Raw genomic sequence first — 6,000 nt, forward strand, 5'->3', positions numbered from 1 at the left:
GCGATGGACTAGAAATCCATTGGGGTTTCCCCGCGTAGGTTCAAATCCTGCCAACAACGAAGCTCGTCTAGTATTACTTCCTTCTCTTTTACATTAAATGCAATCATTTGCATCAAAAAAGAGAAAAGTACTTTTACTGCAGCTAAATTCATGCATTGGTGGTATAGTGTTGAGCATAGTTGCCTTCCAAGCAGTTGACCCGGGTTCGATTCCCGGCCATTGCAGAAGTGTTTTTATATTAAACAAGAATTGGAAAAAAAACCTTTCATCCTATGCTCAATGTGCTCAAACCTACGACATTTCAGGCCATTATTAGCCCTGTTGAATTACATCTCTTCATGTGTTGTTGTGGCCGAGTGGTTAAGGCGATGGACTTGAAATCCATTGGGGTTTCCCCGCGTAGGTTCAAATCCTGCCAACAACGAAGCTCTTCTAGTATTACTTCCTGCTCTTTTACAGTAAATGCAATATTTTGCATCAAATAAGAGAAAAAGTACTTTTACTGGAGATGAATGCATGCAATGGTGGTACAGTGGTGAGCATAGCTGCCTTCCAAGCAGTTGACCCGGGTTCGTTTCCAGGGCGTTGCAGAAGTGTTTTTCTAATGAAACAAGAATTGAAAAAAACATTTCATACTATCCTCAATGTGCTCAAACTTACAATATCAGGCCATTATTAGCTCTGTTGAATTACATCTCTTCATGTGTTGTTGTGGCCGAGTGGTTAAGGCGATGGAGTAGAAATCCATTGGGGTTTCCCCGCATAGGTTCAAATCCTGCCAACAACGAAGCTCGTCTAGTATTACTTCCTGCTCTTTTACATTAAATGCAATCATTTGCATCAAATAAGAGAAAAGTACTTTTACTGCAGACAAATGCATGCAATGGTGGTATAGTGGTGAGCATAGCTGCCTTCCAAGCAGTTGACCCGGGTTCGATTCCCGGCCATTGCAGAAGTGTTTTTCTATTAAACAAGAATTGGAAAAAAAACCATTTCATCCTATCCTCAATCTGCTCAAACCTACAATATCAGGCCATTATTAGCCCTGTTGAAGTACATCACTACATGTGTTGTTGTGGCCGAGTGGTTAAGGCGATGGACTAGAAATCCATTGGGGTTTCCCCGCGTAGGTTCAAATCCTGCCAACAACGAAGCTCGTCTAGTATTACTTCCTTCTCTTTTACATTAAATGCAATCATTTGCATCAAAAAAGAGAAAAGTACTTTTACTGCAGATAAATTCATGCATTGGTGGTATAGTGGTGAGCATAGCTGCCTTCCAAGCAGTTGACCCGGGTTCGATTCCCGGCCATTGCAGAAGTGTTTTTATATTAAACAAGAATTGGAAAAAAAACGTTTCATCCTATGCTCAATGTGCTCAAACCTACGACATTTCAGGCCATTATTAGCCCTGTTAAATTACATCTCTTCATGTGTTGTTGTGGCCGAGTGGTTAAGGCGATGGACTTGAAATCCATTGGGGTTTCCCCGCGTAGGTTCAAATCCTGCCAACAACGAAGCTCTTCTAGTATTACTTCCTGCTCTTTTACAGTAAATGCAATATTTTGCATCAAATAAGAGAAAAAGTACTTTTACTGGAGATGAATGCATGCAATGGTGGTACAGTGGTGAGCATAGCTGCCTTCCAAGCAGTTGACCCGGGTTCGTTTCCAGGGCGTTGCAGAAGTGTTTTTCTAATGAAACAAGAATTGAAAAAAACATTTCATACTATCCTCAATGTGCTCAAACTTACAATATCAGGCCATTATTAGCCCTGTTGAATTACATCTCTTCATGTGTTGTTGTGGCCGAGTGGTTAAGGCGATGGACTAGAAATCCATTGGGGTTTCCCAGCGTAGGTTCAAATCCTGCCAACAACGAAGCTCGTCTAGTATTACTTCCTGCTCTTTTACATTAAATGCAATCATTTGCATCAAATAAGAGAAAAGTACTTTTACTGCAGACAAATGCATGCAATGGTGGTATAGTGGTGAGCATAGCTGCCTTCCAAGCAGTTGGCCCGGGTTCGATTCCCGGCCATTGCAGAAGTGTTTTTCTATTAAAAAATAATTGGAAAAAAAACATTTCATCCTATCCTCCAAGTGCTCAAACCTAAGATATCAGGTCATTATTAGTCCTGTTTTATTACTGTTTTCATGTGTTGTTGTGGCCGAGTGGTTAAGGCGATGGACTAGAAATCCATTGGGGTTTCCCCGCGTAGGTTCAAATCCTGCCAACAACGAAGCTCGTCTAGTATTACTTCCTGCTCTTTTACAGTAAATGCAATATTTTGCATCAAATAAGAGAAAAGTACTTTTACTGGAGATTAATGCATGCAATGGTGGTACAGTGGTGAGCATAGCTGCCTTCCAAGCAGTTGACCCGGGTTCGATTCCCGGCCATTGCAGAAGTGTTTTTCTATTAAACAAGAATTGGAAAAAAACATTTCATACTATCCTCCATGTGCTCAAACCTACGATATCAGGCCATTATAAGCCCTGTTGAATTACATCTCTTCATGTGTTGTTGTGGCCGAGTGGTTAAGGCAATGGACTAGAAATCCATTGGGGTTTCCCCACATAGGTTCAAATCCTGCCAACAACAAAGCTCGTCTAGTATTACTTCCTGCTCTTTTACAATAAATGCAATCATTTGCATCAAATAAGAGAAATGTACTTTTACTGCAGACAAATGCATGCAATGGTGGTATAGTGGTGAGCATAGCTGCCTTCCAAGCAGTTGACCCGGGTTCGATTCGCGGCCATTGCAGAAGTGTTTTTCTATTAAAAAAGAATTCGAAAAAAAACATTTAATCCTATCCTCCATGTGCTCAAACCTAAGATATCAGGCCATTATTAGTCCTGTTTTATTACTGTTTTCATGTGTTGTTGTGGCCGAGTGGTTAAGGCGATGGACTAGAAATCCATTGGGGTTTCCCCGCATAGGTTCAAATCCTGCCAACAACGAAGCTAGTCTAGTATTACTTCCTGCTCTTTTACAGTAAATGTAATATTTTTGCATCAAATAAGAGAAAAGTATTTTTACTGAGATAAATGCATGCAATGGTGGTATAGTGGTGAGCATAGCTGCCTTCCAAGCAGTTGACCCGGGTTTGTTTCCAGGGTGTTGCAGAAGTGTTTTTCTATTAAACAAGAATTGGAAAAAAAAACATTACATCCTATACTCAATGTGCTCCAACCTACGATATCAGGCCATTATAAGCCCTGTTGAATTACATCTCTTCATGTGTTGTTGTGGCGGAGTGTTTAAGGTGATGGACTAGAATTCCATTGGGGTTCCCCCGCATAGGTTCAAATCCTGCCAACAACGAAGCTCGTCTAGTATTACTTCCTGCTCTTTTACAGTAAATGCAATATTTTGCATCAAATAAGAGAAAAGTATTTTTACTGCAGATAAATTCATGCAATGGTGGTATAGTGGTGAGCATAGCTGCCTTCCAAGCAGTTGACCCGGGTTCGATTCCCGGCCATTGTAGAAGTGTTTTTCTATTAAACAAGAATTGGAAAAAAAACATTTCATCCTATCCTCAATCTGCTCAAACCTACAATATCAGGCCATTATTAGCCCTGTTGAAGTACATCACTACATGTGTTGTTGTGGCCGAGTGGTTAAGGCGATGGACTAGAAATCCATTGGGGTTTCCCCGCGTAGGTTCAAATCCTGCCAACAACGAAGCTCGTCTAGTATTACTTCCTGCTCTTTTACATTAAATGCAATCATTTGCATCAAATAAGAGAAAAGTACTTTTACTGCAGAAAAATGCATGCAATGGTGGTATAGTGGTGAGCATAGCTGCCTTCCAAGCAGTTGACCCGGGTTCGATTCCCGGCCATTGCAGAAGTGTTTTTCTATTAAAAAAGAATTGGAAAAAAAAACATTTCATCCTATCCTCCAAGTGCTCAAACCTAAGATATCAGGCCATTATTAGTCCTGTTTTATTACTGTTTTCATGTGTTGTTGTGGCCGAGTGGTTAAGGCGATGGACTAGAAATCCATTGGGGTTTCCCCGCGTAGGTTCAAATCCTGCCAACAACGAAGCTCGTCTAGTATTACTTCCTGCTCTTTTACAGTAAATGCAATCATTTGCATCAAATAAGAGAAAAGTACTTTTACTGGAGATTAATGCATGCAATGGTGGTACAGTGGTGAGCATAGCTGCCTTCCAAGCAGTTGACCCGGGTTCGTTTCCAGGGCGTTGCAGAAGTGTTTTTCTAATGAAACAAGAATTGAAAAAAACATTTCATACTATCCTCAATGTGCTCAAACCTACGATATCAGGCCATTATAAGCCCTGTTGAATTACATCTCTTCATGTGTTGTTGTGGCCGAGTGGTTAAGGCGATGGACTAGAAATCCATTGGGGTTTCCCCGCGTAGGTTCAAATCCTGCCAACAACGAAGCTCGTCTAGTATTACTTCCTTCTCTTTTACATTAAATGCAATCATTTGCATCAAATAAGAGAAAAGTACTTTTACTGCAGACAAATGCATGCAATGGTGGTATAGTGGTGAGCATAGCTGCCTTCCAAGCAGTTGACCCGGGTTCGATTCCCGGCCATTGCAGAAGTGTTTTTCTATTAAAAAAGAATTGGAAAAAAAAACATTTCATCCTATCCTCCATGTGCTCAAACCTAAGATATCAGGCCATTATTAGTCCTGTTTTATTACTGTTTTCATGTGTTGTTGTGGCCGAGTGGTTAAGGCGATGGACTAGAAATCCATTGGGGTTTCCCCGCGTAGGTTCAAATCCTGCCAACAACGAAGCTCGTCTAGTATTACTTCCTGCTCTTTTACAGTAAATGCAATATTTTTGCATCAAATAAGAGAAAAGTATTTTTACTGAGATAAATGCATGCAATGGTGGTATAGTGGTGAGCATAGCTGCCTTCCAAGCAGTTGACCCGGGTTTGTTTCCAGGGTGTTGCAGAAGTGTTTTTCTATTAAACAAGAATTGGAAAAAAAACATTACATCCTATACTCAATGTGCTCAAACCTACGATATCAGGCCAATATTAGCCCTGTTGAATTACATCTCTTCATGTGTTGTTGTGGCGGAGTGGTTAAGGCGATGGACTAGAAATCCATTGGGGTTTCCCCGCGTAGGTTCAAATCCTGCCAACAACGAAGCTCGTCTAGTATTACTTCCTTCTCTTTTACATTAAATGCAATCATTTGCATCAAAAAAGAGAAAAGTACTTTTACTGCAGATAAATTCATGCATTGGTGGTATAGTGGTGAGCATAGCTGCCTTCCAAGCAGTTGACCCGGGTTCGATTCCCGGCCATTGCAGAAGTGTTTTTATATTAAACAAGAATTGGAAAAAAAACGTTTCATCCTATGCTCAATATGCTCAAACCTACGACATTTCAGGCCATTATTAGCCCTGTTGAATTACATCTCTTCATGTGTTGTTGTGGCTGAGTGGTTAAGGCGATGGACTTGAAATCCATTGGGGTTTCCCCGCGTAGGTTCAAATCCTGCCAACAACGAAGCTCTTCTAGTATTACTTCCTGCTCTTTTACAGTAAATGCAATATTTTGCATCAAATAAGAGAAAAAGTACTTTTACTGGAGATGAATGCATGCAATGGTGGTACAGTGGTGAGCATAGCTGCCTTCCAAGCAGTTGACCCGGGTTCGTTTCCAGGGCGTTGCAGAAGTGTTTTTCTAATGAAACAAGAATTGAAAAAAACATTTCATACTATCCTCAATGTGCTCAAACTTACAATATCAGGCCATTATTAGTCCTGTTTTATTACTGTTTTCATGTGTTGTTGTGGCCGAGTGGTTAAGGCGATGGACTAGAAATCCATTGGGGTTTCCCCGCGTAGGTTCAAATCCTGCCAACAACGAAGCTCGTCTAGTATTACTTCCTGCTCTTTTACAGTAAATGCAATATTTTGCATCAAATAAGAGAAAAGTACTTTTACTGGAGATTAATGCATGCAATGGTGGTATAGTGGTGAGCATAGCTGCCTTCCA

General features: G+C 40.7%; 19 non-coding genes across 19 annotated transcripts; all 19 read left to right on the plus strand.

The window, feature by feature from the left end:
* The first annotated feature begins 342 nt into the window (after nucleotides 1-342).
* On the plus strand, nucleotides 343-424 carry trnas-uga (transfer RNA serine (anticodon UGA)). The gene has a single exon. It is a non-coding gene; the product is annotated as a tRNA-Ser (tRNA).
* A 456-nt stretch (nucleotides 425-880) lies between these two features.
* Nucleotides 881-952, plus strand: trnag-ucc (transfer RNA glycine (anticodon UCC)). The gene has a single exon. It is a non-coding gene; the product is annotated as a tRNA-Gly (tRNA).
* Nucleotides 953-1,069: 117 nt separating this feature from the next.
* Nucleotides 1,070-1,151, plus strand: trnas-aga (transfer RNA serine (anticodon AGA)). Its single transcript has one exon. It is a non-coding gene; the product is annotated as a tRNA-Ser (tRNA).
* A 93-nt stretch (nucleotides 1,152-1,244) lies between these two features.
* trnag-ucc (transfer RNA glycine (anticodon UCC)) lies at nucleotides 1,245-1,316 on the plus strand. Its single transcript has one exon. It is a non-coding gene; the product is annotated as a tRNA-Gly (tRNA).
* A 118-nt stretch (nucleotides 1,317-1,434) lies between these two features.
* Nucleotides 1,435-1,516, plus strand: trnas-uga (transfer RNA serine (anticodon UGA)). The gene has a single exon. It is a non-coding gene; the product is annotated as a tRNA-Ser (tRNA).
* A 281-nt stretch (nucleotides 1,517-1,797) lies between these two features.
* On the plus strand, nucleotides 1,798-1,879 carry trnas-aga (transfer RNA serine (anticodon AGA)). Its single transcript has one exon. It is a non-coding gene; the product is annotated as a tRNA-Ser (tRNA).
* A 93-nt stretch (nucleotides 1,880-1,972) lies between these two features.
* Nucleotides 1,973-2,044, plus strand: trnag-ucc (transfer RNA glycine (anticodon UCC)). Its single transcript has one exon. It is a non-coding gene; the product is annotated as a tRNA-Gly (tRNA).
* Nucleotides 2,045-2,159: 115 nt separating this feature from the next.
* On the plus strand, nucleotides 2,160-2,241 carry trnas-aga (transfer RNA serine (anticodon AGA)). The gene has a single exon. It is a non-coding gene; the product is annotated as a tRNA-Ser (tRNA).
* Nucleotides 2,242-2,334: 93 nt separating this feature from the next.
* On the plus strand, nucleotides 2,335-2,406 carry trnag-ucc (transfer RNA glycine (anticodon UCC)). Its single transcript has one exon. It is a non-coding gene; the product is annotated as a tRNA-Gly (tRNA).
* Nucleotides 2,407-3,422: 1,016 nt separating this feature from the next.
* On the plus strand, nucleotides 3,423-3,494 carry trnag-ucc (transfer RNA glycine (anticodon UCC)). The gene has a single exon. It is a non-coding gene; the product is annotated as a tRNA-Gly (tRNA).
* A 116-nt stretch (nucleotides 3,495-3,610) lies between these two features.
* Nucleotides 3,611-3,692, plus strand: trnas-aga (transfer RNA serine (anticodon AGA)). Its single transcript has one exon. It is a non-coding gene; the product is annotated as a tRNA-Ser (tRNA).
* Nucleotides 3,693-3,785: 93 nt separating this feature from the next.
* trnag-ucc (transfer RNA glycine (anticodon UCC)) lies at nucleotides 3,786-3,857 on the plus strand. Its single transcript has one exon. It is a non-coding gene; the product is annotated as a tRNA-Gly (tRNA).
* A 116-nt stretch (nucleotides 3,858-3,973) lies between these two features.
* On the plus strand, nucleotides 3,974-4,055 carry trnas-aga (transfer RNA serine (anticodon AGA)). The gene has a single exon. It is a non-coding gene; the product is annotated as a tRNA-Ser (tRNA).
* A 280-nt stretch (nucleotides 4,056-4,335) lies between these two features.
* Nucleotides 4,336-4,417, plus strand: trnas-aga (transfer RNA serine (anticodon AGA)). Its single transcript has one exon. It is a non-coding gene; the product is annotated as a tRNA-Ser (tRNA).
* A 93-nt stretch (nucleotides 4,418-4,510) lies between these two features.
* Nucleotides 4,511-4,582, plus strand: trnag-ucc (transfer RNA glycine (anticodon UCC)). Its single transcript has one exon. It is a non-coding gene; the product is annotated as a tRNA-Gly (tRNA).
* A 116-nt stretch (nucleotides 4,583-4,698) lies between these two features.
* On the plus strand, nucleotides 4,699-4,780 carry trnas-aga (transfer RNA serine (anticodon AGA)). Its single transcript has one exon. It is a non-coding gene; the product is annotated as a tRNA-Ser (tRNA).
* Nucleotides 4,781-5,236: 456 nt separating this feature from the next.
* Nucleotides 5,237-5,308, plus strand: trnag-ucc (transfer RNA glycine (anticodon UCC)). Its single transcript has one exon. It is a non-coding gene; the product is annotated as a tRNA-Gly (tRNA).
* Nucleotides 5,309-5,426: 118 nt separating this feature from the next.
* trnas-uga (transfer RNA serine (anticodon UGA)) lies at nucleotides 5,427-5,508 on the plus strand. The gene has a single exon. It is a non-coding gene; the product is annotated as a tRNA-Ser (tRNA).
* Nucleotides 5,509-5,788: 280 nt separating this feature from the next.
* Nucleotides 5,789-5,870, plus strand: trnas-aga (transfer RNA serine (anticodon AGA)). Its single transcript has one exon. It is a non-coding gene; the product is annotated as a tRNA-Ser (tRNA).
* Nucleotides 5,871-6,000: the final 130 nt, after the last annotated feature.

Source organism: Callionymus lyra, chromosome 17 (assembly GCF_982586985.1).
Source record: "Callionymus lyra chromosome 17, fCalLyr1.hap1.1, whole genome shotgun sequence".
In the NCBI taxonomy this organism is placed as follows: Eukaryota; Metazoa; Chordata; class Actinopteri; order Syngnathiformes; family Callionymidae; genus Callionymus; species Callionymus lyra.